This window comes from Xenopus laevis, chromosome 3S (genome assembly GCF_017654675.1).
Source record: "Xenopus laevis strain J_2021 chromosome 3S, Xenopus_laevis_v10.1, whole genome shotgun sequence".
Classification (NCBI taxonomy): domain Eukaryota; kingdom Metazoa; phylum Chordata; class Amphibia; order Anura; family Pipidae; genus Xenopus; species Xenopus laevis.
Genome location: NC_054376.1, coordinates 86,513,358 through 86,532,758, shown reverse-complemented (window position 1 = coordinate 86,532,758; position 19,401 = coordinate 86,513,358).

Genomic DNA, 19,401 nt, shown 5'->3' with positions numbered 1-19,401 from the left:
CGTTAGCCTATGGGGACCTTCTACAACCAAGTCTTTACACATCAAAGTAAAATCGTTAGATCGTATGCTAAAATCTTTCGAATCATTCGATTTTACTTCGATCATTCGATGGCCAAATTCGGTGAAAAATACTTCGACTTCGATATTCAAAGTATTTTAATTCGATGTTCGAATTTCACACTTCGAAATTCGACCCTTGATAAATCTGCCCCTAAATGTGAGCAAATGATAGACTTAGGCAGAATATTATTATTATAAATATTACCAAGATGTTTGTGTTATGTTTTCTGTTAACAAAACACACCTAACATTTCCCAGATAAAGGTAAACCAAGTAAGCTTTTCACTTTCTGTTCTGTTTTTCAAAGGCTAAGTTTATAACAAACAGCCCTGTGGATATTTTGTTTTCCTAATATATATATAAAAGTGAGACATATGCAGGCTGCTGTTTCACTCTCATTTCTACTGCCTCAGCATTTGCCATGTGTTTTATTTACCACTAGCTTCAAAAGTACGTCTTTTCTACCAATGTGTAGTTCTATTTTACTTTTAACAGACTTTGGTTCAGAATACTAGAATTCTAATGTTTATTAGAGTACAATGTTTCTGTTCATACAGAAACTGTTTGTAATAATAATAATAATAATACATTGACCCATATCAGTAAAAAATGCACACTTCATACCAGTTGCAGTTACCTCTAGATTATTATGAGTACGATTTTGGGTGACTGAGTTGCCCCTGTGGCATCAGCCTCATCAGTTTATGTAATAAATACACTAAGGCTCGTTTATATCCACAGAAGCCGTGTGCTTGTGCTTTTCCCCCAAAGTAGATTGTGTCTAAAACCACCACTGTTATTAAAGGTACATGCATCCAGTTCAAATTAAGGTAATATACAAACTTAGTTTGCACAAGTGCAGTAAGCCATAGCCACCAAATTGTATTTGTGAGGGGAAAGGCAAATCGGCACCCCCTCCTGCCCCCTGACTTTTGCCTCATTCAGACATGCAGGGTCATGAACTCCTGTGCAAAGTTTTAAAAAGGGATATATCATAATGTAGAGAAAAAAATTTGTAAGATGTTAAATTGGTGCTAGCATTTAATACAGGTATCAATCCGTACAAGAGGCAAAACAATCCTGAGTTTAATGTTGTCTGATCTCATTCCAATATTTAAAAAGGGATTATAAGCCAGTAAATTTGACATCTGTGGTAGGCAAATTATTTGAAGGCTTGTTAAGGGATCACATTCAAAATTTTGTCCTAGTGAATGGCATTATGAGGGCAGCATGGCTTTATGACGAAAAGGTCATGTCTGACAAATAACTATGTATAAATATATAAGGGGATCATATAATAATCTCACTAATGCTTTATTTTCCAGTAGGTCTTTCCAGCTGACACAATGTCACCCATTCCGATTAGAAGAAAAGTGGTTCCGTCTAAATATTCGATAGGGTTTTTTACAGTGAGAGCTGTGAAGATGTGGAATTCTCTCCCTGTTGTACTGGCTGATGCATTAGATAGCTTTAAGAAGGGGTTGCATAGCTTTTTAGCAAGTGAGGGAATACATGCTTATGGAAGATAGCTCATAGTACAAGTTGTTCCAGGGACTAGTCCGATTGCCGTTTTGGAGTGAGGAAGGAATTTTTCCCCCTCTGAGGCAAATTGGAGAGGCTTCAGATGGGGTTTTTTGCCTTCCTCTGGATCAACTGGCAGGCGGGTTAAAAAAAGTTAAAAGGTGGAACTTGATGGATGTGTGTCTCTTTTTCTACCTAACTTACTATGTTACTATGTTTAAAATATTTTTTAGTAGACAATGTATGGAGATCCAAATTACTGAAAGATGCCTCATCTGGAAAACATGTCCCATACCTGTACTTATGTGCATAGAATCTATTCCTTTTAGGCAACAATATAAACAAAGAGAATTTAGGTTAGTAGGAATTGAAAGTAGACCTTGATTAAAATCTACTGATACCTTTGTTCTTTGACTCGTTATAGACAGTGTTTAGATTTTGTATTGATATGTTAATGGGTAGTACAGCAAGCTTTTCTCCAGAAAGTCTGTAAAGAACAAAGACAATTGAGAGGATCAATTCTAAAGACAGAAGCAACAGTGATTGTGAAAAAAGTCTGATGTTTTCCGAGCATATGAATGTGCCCCTTGGACATTACATGTAGTATTCTAAGGGCTAGGCCATACGGGAAGATTTCATGGAGATTAGTCGCCTGGCGACTAATCGCCGTGTCTAATCTCCCTGAATGGCTTGCTGGTATCTCGCACCCGCTAGCGCTAAAGTCACCTGCGACTATTCACACACGGCGATACGTTTTTCAAAGTCGCTCAATTTCGAGCGACTTTGAAAGAGAGATTTTTGTACTTACCGTTAAATCTTTTTCTCTTGTCCTATATTGGGGGACACAGGCACCATGGGGATGAAGATCCTGCAGCTGGAGATGGACACTATGTTGCAAAATATGACTCCTCCTCCTGCCCTGGGCTTCATCCCCTGCCTCCTCCTATTACCCTCAGTTTCGACCGAAGAAGGAGCAGAACAGCCCAAAACAGAAGAGAACAGAGCAACAACACCCTCTAAAAATATGAACAACTTTGATCAAAAGGAACTAACAACTTTATAAGAAAATATCACGAACAAAACGTGAAAACAGTGTCAGAATCGGGAGGGAAGGCCTGTGTCCCCCAATATAGGACAAGAGAAAACGATTTAACGGTAAATACAAAAATCTCTCTTTCTCTTGCCTAAATTGGGGGACACAGGCACCATGGGGATGTCCCAAAGCGCCCCCTAAGGGTGGGACACTGTATACGAGGTGTCTAGCTAAGAACAGCTCTGAGCACCTTCCTCCCAAAGGCAGCGTCGGCAGAAGCGTGAGTGTGGAGCCTGTAGAAGCGAGTGAAGGTATGGAGGGATGCCCACGTGGCCGCTTTACAGAGTTGTTCCGCTGAAGCGTGGTGTCGGAAGGCCCATGATGTGCTGAGAGAACGTGTAGAATGAGCCCTCACTTGGAGAGGAGGAGGTTTCCTCTGGAAATGATGGCTCTAATCCATTTGAATAACGTCGACTTGGCAGCCTTGGTACCCCGTTTAGGGCATTCGGGGATAATGAAAAGAGCGTCCGATTTTCTGACGTCCGCTGTGGCTTTGAGGTAGCAAGATATAGCTCTGACCACATCGAGTTTGTGGAGTTTGTTCTCGATGGGACCCTTAGGATTTGGACATAATGAAGGGACCACAATGTCCTGGTTCAAGTGGAATTCAGATACCACCTTAGGCAAAAAGTCTGGAGTGGGTCTGAGAACAACTTTGTCCATGTGGAGAACCGTGAAAGGAGATTTGCAGGACAATGCCGCCAGTTCGGAAACTCTCCTAGCGGAGGTGATGGCCAAAAGGAATACAACCTTTTCGGTTAGAGTAGGCAGAGGGATCTGTTCTAGTGGTTCGAATGGTTCCTCCTGCAGAGCGGAGAGCACCAGATTGAGGTCCCACGGAGGTACAGGGCAACGATAAGGTGGTATAATACGTGTAGCTCCTTGTAAGAAGGTTTTGATGTTGGGGTGCAGTGCCAGTTTTTTCTGCAGAAGAATGCCGACACTTGCACCTTCAGGGAACTCAAGGCTAAACCTTTCGCAAGTCCATCTTGTAAGAAAGAAAGGGTCTCTCTGTCTCCCGCCGTTTGTGGGTTAAGATCCCTCTGCTCGCACCAAGAGATGAAAGTCTTCCAAACCCTTAGTTTCTTAGTGTCTCTTAGCTGAGACAGGTTTACGTGCGCGAAGCATGGTGGGAACTGCTTCCGGAGGAGCTCCTGAGCTCTGTAGAATCAAGGCTTCAAGAGCCACGCCGTTAAAGCCCAAAGATGAGAATTCGGGTGGACAACCGGACCCTGAGTGAGGAGGTCTGTCTGTTGTGGGAGATGGAAGGGTTCGTCTACCGCCATGTTTGCAATGTCCGCGAACCAAGACCTTCGGGGCCAGAATGGAGCTACTAGAATGGTTAGAGTTCCTTCCCTCTTTATCTTCTTGACGACTTTTGGTAGAAGAGCGAGGGGGGGAAAGATGTAAACCCTGGAGAAGCGCCAGGGAATCACAAGGGCGTCTACTGCGTGGGCCAGGGGATCTAGGCTTCTTGAGACAAACTGCTGGACCTGTCTGCTGTGCCTGGATGCCATGAGGTCGATCTCTGGCAGCCCCCACTTTTCCACAATGAGGCGGAACACCTCGTGATGGATGCTCCATTCCCCGTGATCGTTCGTTTCTCTGCTCAGATAGTCCACTATCCAATTGTCCACACCGGGAATGTGGACCGCGGAGATCGCTGGAACGTTGTCCTCTGCCCATCTTAGGATCTCTTGAGCTTCCTTGAGGGCCCTGACACTTCTGGTTCCGCCCTGATGATTTATGTAGGCCACAGCCGTCACGTTGTCGGACTGGATCCGCACCGGCTTTCCCCGGAGTAACGACGATGTGCGTTCGAGGGAGTAGCGTATCGCTCTGAGCTCCAGAAGGTTGATGGGTAGCCTCTTTTCTACTTGAGTCCATAGGCCCTGAACTGTGGTTTGGCCGATGACCCCGCCCCACCCCCGTAGACTGGCATCTGTGGTTAGAACCGTCCAGTGCTGGGGGGGGGAAGAGTTTTCTGCTCTTTGTGCGATGTGGTTGAAGCCACCAGTGTAGAGAGAGCTGTACTCGACTCGGAATGGATATCTTGCGATCGAGGTTGGCTCGATCCCTGCGTTGGTGTAGCAGTATGGTGTGTTGAAGAGGTCTGGTGTGGGCTTGTGCATACGGAATGGCCGGAAAGAAGGGGGGCCATCGTGCCCAGCGTCTGCATGGCTGCTCGAAGGGGAATGCTGTTGGGCCCCATGAGCGACCAAATTCGGCTCTGGAGAGTTATGGCCTTGTCTCGAGGTAGGAAGGCTTTCCCTTGTCTGGAGTCCAGTACTAGGCCCAGGTACTCTATTGATTGAGTCGGCTGTAGGTTCGACTTCTTGAAATTGATCGTCCAGCCCAATGAGGTGAGGGTCTCCAGGACTTGGGATGTGTGGAGGAGGGCTACTGGTGCGGAAGGACCCTTGACGAGGAGATCGTCCAAATAAGGAATAACAGTTATTCCCTTGAGTCTTCCTCCAATGCTGCCACCATGACCTTCGTGAATGTGCGTGGAGCTGATGACAGACCGAATGGCAGGGCTACGAACTGCCAATGCTGAGCATTCACGTAGAATCGGAGGAAGCCGTGATGAGCTGGGTGGATCGGTATATGAAGATATGCGTCCTTGATGTCGATGACTGTCATGAACTCGTTTTCTTCCATGGACGACAGGACCGACTGTATTGATTCCATTTTGAAATGGCACTTCCGGACGAAGGGATTGAGATCTTTGAGGTCTAAGACGGGCCTGAGAGAACCGTCCTTCTTGGGAACCATTAAAAGGTTGGAATAGTAGCCTCTTCGTTTGGCCTTTGGTGGAACGGGTTGAATGGTTCCCGCCAAGGCGAGGTCTTGTATGACGGAGAGGAATTTGGTTCTGTTGGAGACTTTGGGCGGCATTCTGGATATAAAAAATCTGTGGGGGGGGGGTGTGAGTGAAGTCGATCAGCAGTCCCTGTGACACCACCCGGAGAACCCACTAATCCTGAATCTTGTTGTGCCATACCTCTCGAAAGGATTTGAGTCGACCTCCTAAGGGTATCCCTTTGGGAGGGGGCACACCTTCATGCCGTGTGAGTTTTGTCTTGAGAGAGCTTGGATGAAGACCACGGTTGTCTTTGTTTGCCCTGGAAGCGGGAGCGAAAGTTAGAGTTGGACTTGTCAGGTTGCGTCTTTGACCGCTGTCCTTGTCTGAAGGGACGAAAAAAGGGCCTCCGTTTGAAAGGTGGTCTCTTGGGTCGAGATTGAGGGAGAAGGGTGCTCTTGCCCCCTGTCGCCTGAGAAATAATTTTATCCAGTTCAGCCCCGAAGAGAAGTTTACCTTGGAAGGGTATGCTGACTAGGGAACGTTTGGATGTTAGGTCAGCGGACCAAGATTTTAACCACAAAAATATGCGAGCTGCTACGGACTGAGCTGAAGCTTGAGCAAACATCCGTGCTGCGTCTCCAATGTATGTAGTGGCGTCAGCTATTTGGGAAAGCAAGTTGTCGGTAGTAGGTTCTTCAGATCCAATGAGCTGTGCCACTCCATGGCCTTGGCCACCCAGGCTATAGCGAATATAGGACGGAAGGCAGAACCGGAAGCTGTGAAGGTGGATTTGCAGAAACCTTCAAGACGTTTGTCGATGGGGTCTTTAAATGTGGCCGCGTCGGCGACCGGAATGGTGGTATTTCTTGATAGTCTGGAAACCGGAGGATCTACTGCGGGAGAAGACCAGAGGTCGATGCACTCCTTCTGGAATGGATAAGTCTGGGTGAAGCGTTTGGAAAGCTGTACCCTGTGATCAGGGTTTTTCCATTGGGACTTGATAATTTCGTCGAGCTGTTCGTATGCTGGGAACAAACATGAGCTCTTCTTGTGTCTTTTAAAAATGTTCTTTGCTGGTTCGACTGAGGCAGTAGAATCTTCAATGTTCAGTGTGTTTAGTACAGCTTGAATGAGGCCCTCCACCTCCCCTTGGGTTCTGGGGGTGTCTATGTCTAGATCAGGGTGGTCCTGATCAGAGTCTTCCGCGGAGATGACCAGACCTTCCTCGTCAGAGGGACCGAGAAGTTCTTCTGGAGAGTCTGGAGGAGATAGAGCGTGATGTTTTGAGGTCCCTGGTCGGGAGTCAACATGTGAAGGCTGAGATAAATGCTCAAGAACCTTGTCTAAGGTCTCGGGTATGCGGGCCAGATGTTGAATGCTTGCAAGTGAGAGGGATAATGCCCTAAGTAGTTCAGAGTCTGAGTTAGTTGCCGGAATAGGTGGCAGTGAGTCACTTTTTCTGCAGGCCCCACACAGTGAATCAGCCGAGGCTGAATTAAATTTTGTTTTACAAGTTGAGCAGGCTAAAAAAGAAACCTGTGGGTGAGTTTGAGCTGAGGACTTGTTGGTCCTGGGCTCTTCTGCCTTGTTAGCCATTTTGCTCCTTCTCTGTGAGAAATGGTGGGGGTAGTTTGAATCCCCAATAGAATCTTTTTTTTTTTTTGGAGGCAGGGGTATTAGGCTAGGCAATACAGAATAAGGTGGCCTGCAGAGAGAAATAGAGATATGAGGGGTGACCCCTCAGTCCCATACTCCCAAAAGCATACAAAAGGCATACTTGCACTCAGTAGCATACATATATTTTTCCCCATAGGCAAAGTAGTATTGAAAATAAGGTGTGGGACTTGCCTGATATGAGAACGGGCGTGCAGCAGAAGGCAGGCTGGACGCAGTTGGAAGAAGGCAGTTACAGTCTACACTGCAGCGACAGGCAGGCGCGCTCCAGTAGAGTTCTGCAGAAGGGAAACAGAGCCGATGAGCGAGAGCGCTGAGAGGAGCTCTAATCTAAGAAAAGAACTGACCTTCGCCGCAGCGTTAGTAAGGCCGCCAGGTCCCTCCGGTACAGCTTGAGTGCGAGGGCTGGAACGCAAGAGTGCGTGTCACGATAAAAAGATGGCGCATATACAGGTGCCAAGGAAGAAAAGAGCGCCAGAGGGCAGGATAGGGGCGGGAGAGAGAGGGGTGGAACGCAGGAGGAGCGTGTCACCAGAGAAGGGAGACGCAGGTGTAATGGCGTCAGGGGAATGGATACTAGAGTTGTAGCGCCGAGTGGAACACTGTTTGTCGTAAGCAAAGCACATCACTGCCCTTCCTCTAAAGAGAAATGCCTAAGGCTAGGGACCTAGAGTGATAGAGGGGGTGAGGTAAAATAAAATAAGTACTCACCTAGGAAAACGCCAGCTGAGTTGTGCCCTGTGTAGGTTAACCCCTGTGAAGATAAAACACACAGATAAATATATATACACATGCACAGGTGTGAAATATATATATATATATATGTATGCTATTATACACTCAGGTGATTGTATACCGCTGCTGCAGACCTCCGTAGAGCGGGAAGATAGCGCAGGGGTGAGGAGCAAGCCTGCAGACCTCCGGAGAGCGGGAAGGCTAAAGGGCATATAGGTTGCAGCTGGAGAGGCTCTTGATTAAATCAGTGGCCCCTGAACGTGGCGAGATCTTAGACCTGGGGCTCTGATCCGTGCTCCAGCCACATAAAGAATATCGTGTCTTCTCCTTCTGAGGACACTAAAAGAAACTGAGGGTAATAGGAGGAGGCAGGGCATGAAGCCCAGGGCAGGAGGAGGAGTCAGAGGAGTCATATTTTGCAACATAGTGTCCATCTCCAGCTGCAGGATCTTCATCCCCATGGTGCCTGTGTCCCCCAATTTAGGCAAGAGAAAAACGTATCGTCATGTGTGAATAGGCACAGACGACTTTAGCGCTAGCGGGTGCGAGATACCAGCAAGCCATTCAGGGAGATTGGTCGCCAGACGACCAATCTCCCTGAATCTTCCCGTGTGGCCCTAGCCTAATGCTGTTAAAACAAATTAACCACTTTCTAAAGTAGATTGTAAACACAACCTGTTTTGTAAAACTGTTTGTTTTTGTATGTCTAGGTATAGAAAGGCCTGACCAATCATTACAATATAATGTAGGCCTTGAAAGATTATAAGTCAGTAAGAAAGTATATAAGTCAAAAGTATAATGCAGGCACCAGATCTAGTGAACCTCTGCTTGTGGAGAGACACAGGCTGAGAAGCTGCTGCTCATCTGCTGTTTGAGGTGCCTGCACCCAGGTATATTACCTTGGCCTGGGTGCAGGCAAACACGGTTGATTTTGGTCAACGATTTGCAAACTCTTGTGTTTTGCCACCAAAGTCCGCTGCGTCTGCCTGCACCCGAGATGAGGGAATGTAACCAGGGCACATCAAGCAATGGAAGAAAGGTCCTCAGCATTTAACACTTCCCTAAAAGGATTGATTAGAATGCTTGGCCTTTGGAGCTGTACAGGATGCACTGGACCATCTTTTATTTTCTGTACTCTTGTAGTTCACAACACTTCCAGTGAACTGGATAGTATTCTATATCTTTGCTCTTTCTAAACATTTGTGCTGTTCTCCTGACACTATAATGCACTACACCTACCACAAAACAGTTGGATATAACTACTCATTTCAGAAACTATAAGTCATACCAACACGTGGTGTGATCAATTGCCCAGATATATTGAAAGCATTTTTTTTATTTTGCACAGCCTATTTACCCAGTTTTTATTTTTACACTGAACAAAATACCTCTAAACACCCACCAGTATCTTCTGTACAGTAGATAATGAATCCACCCCTGTCTTTTCAAGTAGCGTGGTGTGACAGTAGATGTGGTTTACTATTGCACAACACTGCTACAAACCAAGCTTTGTGTCATGTCTCCAAAGGGTGGTGGCACACGCTGCTATTCAGGGAGATTAGTCACCCAGCGATAAATCTCCTCTTCTTCGGTCGACTAATCTTCCTGAAATGCCTTCCAGCTGGCTAGAATGTGAATCGCTGGCGGGATGGCACTCGGATCGCTTTATTTTCCGAAGTTGCCTCACAAGGAAATTTCGGTGGACCTTGGAAAGCCGAAGTGATCCGAGTCCCATCCTGCCAGCGATTCACATTCTAGCCTGCGGGAAGGCATTTTGTGAAGATTAGTTGCCCTCAGAAGGGGAAATTTATATATATATTATATAATTTATATACTAGCAGAGTATGCCACCAACGCCTTAGAGTCTAAACTATTGTGCACAACACCTTCTTACTGTCTTGGTTTGTTACACTTCCAAATAAATTCTTTGTAGGCAGCTTTATTAGATTTTAAGACAGAGTCCGTGGAGAGAAATAGATTTAAGTAGTACATAAATTGCTTAGCCTTATGCTTATCTAATTAAATAAACAATGTAGCGTTATTAATGTATGATGAATTAATCATATTGTACTGATAAATATGTAGCCTTGGGATAATTCTTATGTTTAATTGATTGTCCAAAAATATATTAATGCAGCAATTTGTATCTTATCTTTTTTTATGTGTCATATAATTTTGCAACTAGAATTCAGAGAAAGTAGCTATAATTACAAAATACAACTTTTTCTGAAGCTAAACAAATCTGAAACTGGTGGTTCATATTACCAAAATTAGTTATCATGACGTGCATAATGATAGCTTCAATAAATCCTAAACTCCATGACAAAGAGTCACATAAATGATGGGGAGAGCCTTGGACAAAGTTAGGCCTGCTGCCCACCCATGATCTGTTACAATTAGGGGCCGATTCACTAACTTCGAGTGAAGGATTCGAAGTAAAAAAACTTCGAATTTCGAAGTTTTTTTTGGGCTACTTCGACCATCGAATGGGCTACTTCGACCTTCGACTACGACTTCGAATCGAAGGATTCGTAGTAAAAATCGTTCGACCACTCGATAATCGAAGTACTGTCTCTTTAAAAAAAACTTTGACACCCTAGTTCACCATCTAAAAGCTACCGAAGTCAATGTTAGCCTATGGGGAAGGTCCCCATAGGCTTGCCTAACTTTTTTTGATCGAAGGATAATCCTTCGATCGTTCGATTGAACTATCTGTGCTAAATCCTTCGACTTCGATATTTTAATTCCTAGTTGAATATCGAGGGTTAATCAGCCCCTTACTGTTGGCCCAAACCCAACCTCTGGGTTAAATGACATGCACATTCCCTAACTCGTTATTTTAATAATTAATTCTTTCCCAGTAATACTTTCACAGTGAATATATTTTCAAAAACAAATGTTTTTACTAGCAAGTTTAGGATCATTAAGTTCCACCATGCACATCATAATGATATACAGAGGCACTGTATCAGAAACTGGTTAAAATGCCAGCCTACTGTTGACACACTTACATCAAGGTAAGCATTGTAAAAAGTAAATCTAAAGTAATCAAGGTATTTGTGAAAGAAAATACAGATTATGAAGCAACCTGTGAGCCTCTGTATATAATAGTAACATCAAGATTAAGTCAGCTCAAATGACATATCAAACAGACAGATAGAACTGCCTTCCCGGATTAGAACCAGTAGAACATGGGTTACACTAGACTCTCTTGCCCAGAGTGGATCTTCGCAAATGGGAAGAGGAAGGTGAGGGTGTTGTTTAACTAAACCTCTCTTGCTGTTATACAGAAAAATAAAGACAGGACGCCTGAGGTTCTTGAAAACAACAAAACAAATTAGGGCAGATTCACTAGGGTGAAGTGGCTGACACTAACATCAATTTGCCAGAAATTCCATCCGCAGAGACATCGCCAATTCACGAACAGGCGTAGAGGACAATTCGTTAGCGAACTAGCCTGCCGGTAGCGTACTATCGGCAGGCGACTTTTCACTCTGGGGAACTGTTGTTATTCTGCAAATTCAGTAAAGTGCGAATTTTACTGAACATTACTATTTCCGCAGAGTTTCAGGCGATCTGATAAAACAAAGCAACATCTTCCTCAATCTTATGTCAGTGGCATCATATCCTGTATACTGGAAATGCATTGCAGTTGTCAAAACCGCTGGCGACTTTTCTTTTTTAAAAGTGGGATTGCCTTCATAAGACTTATGTGTGAACAAATTCTTTAACTAATTTGAGGGGCACCATAGAATAAAATGTAAGCTAGATATGCAAGTTATTCCACCCAAGAACATCCCCTGCTACCAGACAATTGCACTTCCGCTTTAAGGATGGGCTCATGTCTAGGGTATGAGAGGAACTCTTCTGTCTTTATTATGGTTCATGTCTAAGGCATTAGAGGATCTCTTTTGTCTTTATTATGGCTCATTGAACATTGTTTTAAAAAGTGGCCACTTCAAATATTTGCATCAACATTACTATGAAAGACGTGCATAAGGCTTAAATTAAGTGCAAGAGTACTAGCTCGCTCTGCCGAAGTAACACTAGTGAAAATTCGCCATTTTAGTGAATTAGCGTAGTGGTAACAAATTTGTGCCTGGGGAAGTGGCACGGAGTGTGGCGAAGCGGTCTCTGGCAAAAATTTGCCAGTTAGTGAATTTGCCCCAAATAATAAACATCCACAGGGTTTACTCACAGCTCAGATTCTCAGAGGCCAGTGGTACAGGCAAAATCACATGCAGAGCATAACACAGGCTGACACTCCACTGAGGACAGACTTGGCAGGAATCTCACTTCACCTCTGCAAACATCCCTTAGTGGTCTGGTTTATCTCAGGGAAATCCTCTATCCTGATTCACTTCACTGATACCCCTACACTACAGGCAATATGACCTGGGAGAGAAACCTCCAATACTGCCACTCCTATGTTGGAGCTCAGAACTGCTTTATGTAGCTCCACCCTAACTGACTTACACTTCTGGACTGTACTGGTACAGCTATTAACCCTATGGGTCCCTAAATATATAATTATTTAATTTAGAAAGGCATGGTAGTTTACCTTATGGAGTCTGGGTCCCATAAAACTGGGGCTATATTTTGTTGCTGTATACTAAAGGATTTTCCTAGCATGTCAAGCAGAAGTGCAATTGTCTGCTAGAATCTTTTCTTGGGTGGAATAACTTGCACGTCTAGTTTACATATTATTCTATGGTGCTAGGCCTAGTCTGTACAACTCACTCAAAAATGAAAAATGCAACACATAGTTTTAAGAGTTAATTTTTTACAGCTTAATTTCTCTTTGGAAAATGCAGTTTTTCTTACCCCTTTCTAATAGAGTTGTTGAATTCTAGAATGGCTAGATTCAATATTGAATTATAAAACAGTTAGCAAGAAAGAACAGGCAAGAATATAACAGATTCATTGCAAATGCATTGCTAAGCATAAATCTCAAAATATGCAGAATCATATCCCCTTTTAATTAGCACTTACCCACTAAGGTAAAGATCTCATTCTATCTCAAACAGAAGAGATGATTAACAAATATTTAAAAGAATCCAAAATCTGAACTCAACAACTGCAGTCAAAGTGCTACATTTGCTGGCTTTTTATATTTATCCATCTGTGCCACTTTAATTAAGTGAAATGGATGCTGCATGACAGGCAGTGACCTGCTAATCTTCTACCATCCAGCAGAGAAAGCTCAGAAGTTTGAATGATGTAGCGTTTGTTACTATGGAAACTGAGAGCAGAACATTATCCATCATCCAGAAGTGCTTCTAATAGCAGTGAGTATTGAGACAGGTGAAAGTGAAAGGAGGTTAAGAGCATAATGTAGAAGTGAGCAGGTAAATATACAAAAAAAATGGTTTATTTATATCACAGGGTTATCAGTACACAGTAATAACCTGTATGGCTGTAAAGAGATCTGCAATTGTTCTGTACCTGTTGCCTTGTTTTACCTCAGTCTACCAATATTTGCCATTAATTCTGCCATCAGTATCACTGAAAGGCATTGTGGAATTGGTTGTGTGAAGTTATGATGTTATCTTTAAGGAAAATATTGTTAGAGACTATGGTGCTTTAAGGTTACCCAATGGTGAATGGCTAGTGGTTGAAATGTTTGTATTTGTGTAAAAGACCCAGATAACATAAGTATCAAAACTATGCTGTGGAATGATATATATAATATTATTAACAACGCTCTGCTACATCCCTTTTCACAATCATGTTTATTTTTATGAAAAAGACACAATAATGCCTGATTATTTCGCCGTCATCTTTAGTTGCCTTTGGAGGTAGGTGATCAAAGGGCTCATGAAGAGGGTTTAGATGAAAGGAGTTGTTCACTTTACATTTTTCTTTCTCCAACACTGGACCAGTGATAGAAAAAATACTCCTCTCTGCTTGTCATTGCTATTAATACTAGTAAAGACAATGTTCCATTCTAGGGTGCTGAGGTCTGCCTGTTACCATTCACTAGAATTAGGAGCAGTGACAGGGAGGTTTATTTTGTCTGCCATTGTTGGGTGGATGTCAAAGGAAGGCATACGAGATCCTAAGGGATCTCCTTACATTTCAGATGGATGAGGTCTAGAAATGCAAAGCTGCCCTTCAGGCTCAGGAAACCAAGGACTGAGCATGCAATAGTTAGTGCAGATTCCAAACCCGCAGAACTGTTTATGGCACTAGAGAAATATAATGCCCTGTTGGCTTTTGTACTTCTTGTGGAGAACAGCATTAAAGTGGACCTATCACCCAGACATAAAAAGCTGTATATTAAAATTCCTTTTCAAATTAAACATGAAATACAAATTCTATTTTTTACTAAAGCATTCATAGCTGTTGTATGCACATTTAAAAATCTCAGCTGTCAATCAAATATTGTCTGCCCCTCCTCTATGCCTTAGGCATAGAGGTGGAGCAGGCAATTACTTTCACTTTCCATTCAGCACTTCCTAGATGTCACTGCTCTCCACACATTCCCTGTTCTCTTCACCATTTAATTGTGTAGCCAGTGCATGGGGATGGACATCGGGTCCTCCATTCTGGTGCACAAACAATTCTGAGATGATACAAGGCTTGTCTTAATAACAGTGTCCACAAAATGGCTCCTGCCTGCTTGCTATAATTATGAATTCCCAGACTGAAGGAAACAAGATTCAAATAATTTCTATAGTATAATTAAAGTTCATTTTGCTTGACTAATGTGATAATATAGGATTTTGAATAATATTTTTGGGTGACGGGTACCCTTTAATGGAAAGACACAAAGAGAAAGATTGCCAGCACACGGTTTTCCTTAAAAATTATTATTAAAAAAAATGAGGCGTTAGTACCACTATTAATGGCAAGACAGTTTTTTTAATACCTTAACAATTCTGAGACATGACTTCATATGAGTATGACTTTGTAGCCGCCATGTGCCAGTGCTTTATCAGTAAAAAATGTTTTTGTATTAATACTGATATTGTAACCTCTCTGTCTTACATGTTACTTTTACTTATAAGAGTAACCGTGAAAACTCTTTCTCAAGCATTAAAAATAAAAATTGAGACTGTAAAAAATCCATGGCCTTTTCAGCATAATAATCTAAATATAAGCCACAATACAGTTTTATTAAATGTTTATATCCTAAATACAGTTAATTAAGGGAATTTTAAAATGTAAGTTGGGGCTTACATATTGCTTGAGAATTAAGGCATATTTACCAAGGATCAAATTTTGAATTTAAAAAACGTCGAAATTCAAAAAGACCAACCGAAATTAAGTTGAAGTTTTTTTTGGTCGAATAGGTCCATTTTCAATCGAATAGGTCCATATTTGGCCAAATTCGAATCGTACGAATCGAAGGAATAGCGCATTCGATCAAAATTAGTTCGAAGTTTTTCCCAAAAAAAACTTTGATTTTTCAAAGTCCACCAATTGACTCTAGGAGGTCCCCCGTAGCCTAAAACAGCACTTCGGCAGGTTTTAGATGGTGAATGGTCGAAGTTGAATTTTTAAAGAGAGCACATGATAAATTTCGAATTTTCAAATCTTTTTCAAATTTGAATCGAATTTGGACTATTCCCTCGTCGAAGTACACAAAAAATAGCTCAAGATTAGAATTTTTTTCATTCGAAAATTCACCTCGACTTTTGATAAATCTGCCCCCTAGTCTCAGGAAACATTTTCTATCACCTCTGCTTTTTCAGTGTTTGAAGCAGTGGAAAATAGGCTGTAAAAAAGTATACATACTACATATGGTATTACTATGTATATATATATATATATATAAAATATATTAATATAAATATAATATATTATATCTATAGTAATAGATATAATAAGCCAGTGGTCGGGGCAGGAGGAAGCAGGACAAGTTCATCAAGCAGGAGGTGTAGGCAGGTGGCAAACAATACATATACGCACATATAGGCCAGAGGTCAAACCCAGAAGATCAAATATGGATAAGCAAAAATTCAAGAATAAGGTTTAGTAGGAACTCTGAACAAGGGGGCCAGAACACAGAAAATGACGTAATGATCTGGTAATAGGAGCCAGGAATGGACTGGTGTAAATACATCCTTAATTAGGTAATTACCAGCAACTGGTGTAAGCAATGAGAGGTGAGAACAGAGTTAGTATAGTGAAATTTAAAAGGACTGTCAATAAAAGTGTGCTTTAAAAGCCTCTAGTGACTCACAAGAATAGTGCTGCTACTTATAATTTCACAGATTAGAGTTTAAACCCTGATGAGTCCTGACACCTCCCGATTATAATTTTTCTTGTTAGTACCTTTCCCATACTGTTTTCATTAAGCCTCTGGTTAGGTGCCCCTATCAGGCAAGAAATGCGTAAGGTATATTTTGATTGATTTGGGATGTAGTTTCTCTAAGTAAAACTTTATCCACTGCATGTTATTGTTGTGTTTCTGTCCAGTCTTCGGTCATTCTTTCTTTTATACCTTTGCATAGATAAATATAAGTAGAATCATTTTTGTAAACCCAATATGAACAAATAGTTGCACTAGCTGAGGGTAATGTGAAATTCATTTTGTTAACATTCACAAATGAATGCATTGCATAAATGATATTCTGATTGAAATTCCTTCATCAGTTGTACCAAACATAATCATGCACTCTATAAACACCAAAAAATAGATGTAAATGACCTTGCAATCAAACAAGGTAATTCTCCTTTACACAGAAGATTACTGAGTGATTTTTCTACAGCCTAATTTAGCTTTTAACCAATGCCTATATTTATGTGATTATTAATTCTATGCTGGAAATGTATATTGACATTAGAAGTAACATTACTGAAGGCAGAAGGTTAAATATTGATGTTTTAGAATCTATTTATTAATTGGATTATCCTTGTGATCATTTTTAGATGAATGACACACAAGAAGCTCAGTTGAGGCTGACAGTGTCTTGCTCAGGGCTACTCTGATTTTCTCTGACAGTTGCGTCAATAGACCAAAGCCCCACTCATGGCAACTGATAAGCTTGTTGGAGGCCACACAGGTTACTACTGTATATTACAGTACACTGTCTACTCTGATTGTCTGGCAGTAGAATGTCTGCAGTCATAGTGGTACCCTTCTTTTTTTTTTTTTTTGAAAGAAGGTCACCACAAGGATTGTTTTGGAGCCTTATAAGAGGGGGGCAATGGATTTATGGGATAGACTAGCAGCGAGAGGCTATAGCTCTAAGACATTGAAGAAGGCCTATGAATCCGCTGTAGGAAGAGATCGAGGGGAACTTTTGAGACAGGAAACAGAAAATAAGAGGTTCAAAGGGCGAAAGAAAAATGATGAAAAAAACAATAATGTTTACTTTGTGACAGACTATAGTTGTGAAGCAAGGGACATTAAGAAAATAATTATGAAACATTTGGATTTGATAAGATCGGATCCTTTAATACAAATAGGGAAACCTCAGTTTACATATAGGAAAAATTGATCAATAGCAGGATACATATCTCCAAGTATGCCTCCAGATAAAAAACAACAGAATACATCTGGTTGGCTCAAAAAATTCAAAAGTACAGCAACAGGCAAAGAATATGAATGTAGATCCTATGTAAACTGTCAAACTAACAATGTAATCTATCTAGCTACCTGCAAATGTGGATGTCAATATGTGGGGAGAACGATGCGTAGAATGAAAGATAGGATTTTAGAACATCTGGCGTGTGTAGGAAGGAAAGATATTTCATCGGCAATAGCGGACCATTTAATAAATGTACATAATGGCAATGAGAAATATATATAATTTCAGGGTATAGAACAAGTCAGTCTAGGAAAAAGGAAAGGAGATATGGAAAAATTGATAAATAAAAGAGAGGTATGGTGGATGTTCACCCTAGAAACGGAGAGACCGATAGGCCTGAATAAAGATTGGGAGATAAAGTATTATCTGGACAAGTAGAGGTATAGAGATAGATGTATACAATGGAATTAAATAAGTAAAAATAAAAATAAGGAGATATGAAATAATTTAAGGAGATTTTTAAATAATATATACTGTACACTAAAAGATATGCATTGCGTATATATTATAATATTATAATATGATGAGTGTATAAAAGAACTATCGCTCTAGATGAAAAATGTGAACGTACTTATTATAACTACTGCTTTTTTTTTAACTAATTGCTTTTAAATATGAAAATAAAATAAGGTAAAAATAAAGCAAAGGGCGACATGTTGGGATATAGAAGATATATACTGTTGAAAAAATTTTCTTCTTCTTTTAATATTGCCCTTTAAATATCCCTTTAAGATTTTTTGTTAAGGTGTAGGGGTGTCTATAAAGTTACGTTTTGTGATTGCAATTATATACTCTGAGGAAGTGCCTGCTAGTAAGGGCACGAAACGCGTCAGTGGTGTGTTATATGCCAATGCTGACAACTTTTTATATATGATTAAATAAAGGATGTGAAGACTTTTAACGTATCCAGATTGTGTCCTTGAATCAAGTCCGTTGTAGTGAGAGAGTTATAAGATAGGAGCCTTAATAGGAAATGAATGCATTAACAGTTAGGTGTTCATGAAGCATGTTCATAAATATATAGTAGGGGAGAGTAACCAATGCCCCTCCAGGTGTTGATGACTACAAATAGCTTTGTCTGGAGTGCCGTAGATTTTATATTCTTCACCAGCAACTGTTGGTGCTACAATCTGAGCATGCTCCTGAAATTTGCATGTTATAGTCTATGTTACAGTCTATGTTACAGTCCCTGAGTGAAAGAACCCATTTGACAAAGTAAGGAATTTTTTTAAACCTGCAGTTTTTTTCAAAAAACTATATATGTAGTTTGATTTAACGTGTTTAGCTTGTACTGGCCAGATTGTTAATATGTGTTTGATTTTGGCTGTGATAGGTGCCCTTTAATAATGCCTGCAGTTATGCTATGTAAGGCTCCATTGGGCTCTGTAGCGTGTTTGCCTGTGCGTAGACGCAGGGGTGTGCATTCTATTGCACATCCTCTGTGCTTACTGCCAGTGTGCATGATTTGCACACGCGTGTGTTTATTCGCGTGCCTGTGCATCGCGTTACGCGCGATCACGTCACGTCTTGACGCTCGGCACCATCACACTACATCTTGACACTTGGCGCCAAAGCCTTCCCCTTAAATAGATGCCAAAGGGAAGTAAACAGCGCTTGGTTATTTCTTTGCTGTTTGTGATCCTGAACCTGATTAATCTGACTCGGCTTGCCTTTGGATTCCTCAGGATTCCTCCTGACTTAAGCCTGCCTTTGACCTCTGCCTGTCTCTGACCACATCTGATCTCAGCCTGCCTTCCTACCTCTGCCTGTCCCGACTACGTCTGATCTCAGCCTGCCTTCCGACCTCTGCCTCTGCCCACTATATTGCTGGTTTCCAGTGCTTGGACTTTTCGCTATTTGGGCTCTGCCAGTCATAACATTCTGGGAAAAACTGGGAAAACATTGCATTTTGGGATAAAAAGGACATTTTTGTCCACCTCACACTGTGCATTGCATCTTTGAATGAGCCCTAT